Raw genomic sequence first — 815 nt, forward strand, 5'->3', positions numbered from 1 at the left:
AGGGATCCATTTCTTTCCAAGTTTTGCTTCAGTGAGGTTACCTTGGTCTGGGGTCTAGTCCTCACTTTTTAGATCCAGCTTTGGAAAGTGTTCAGGAACTACATCATGCTATGTAAACCACAGTTGGATAATGCATAAGCCAGAACATCTAAATGTTCATTCATTTAGAATTTTTTATGGACTCTGTGGGAGAGGGAGAGGGTGGGAAGATTTGGGAGAATGGCAATGAAACATGTAAAATATCATGTAGGAAACGAGTTGCCAGTCCAGGTTCGATGCACGATGCTGGATGCTTGGGGCTGGTGCACTAGGACGGCCCAGAGGGATGGTATGGGGAGGGAGGAGGGAGGAGGGTTCGGGATGGGGAACACATGTATACCTGCGGCAGATTCATTTTGATATTTGGCAAAACTAATACAATTATGTAAAGTTTAAAAATAAAATTAAAAAAAAAAAGAATTTGAAATGCAATTGCATAATAAGCAAACAACTTTGCTGATTGATGCCTTTATCTTATTCCCTGGTCAGCTGGTAAAGAATCCACCTGCAATGTGGAAGACCCGGGTTTGATCCCTGGCTTGGGAAGATCCCCTGGAGAAGGGAAAGGCTTCCCACTCCAGTATTCTGGCCTGGAGAATTCCATGGACTGAATTCCATGGGGTCCATGGGGTCATAAAGAGTCGGACACAACTGAGCATTCTCTTAAGTGTTAAGTCTTAAGTTAAATGGTGAATTGGTGAACACAAAATCAGAGCAGAAGGGCTAGTCAGGGAGCTTACTGACTAGCGTTATTGAGTACTGGTCATCCAAGCCAT

The sequence above is a fragment of the Bison bison genome, unplaced genomic scaffold (genome assembly GCF_000754665.1).
Source record: "Bison bison bison isolate TAMUID 2011002044 unplaced genomic scaffold, Bison_UMD1.0 scf7180017864211, whole genome shotgun sequence".
Classification (NCBI taxonomy): domain Eukaryota; kingdom Metazoa; phylum Chordata; class Mammalia; order Artiodactyla; family Bovidae; genus Bison; species Bison bison.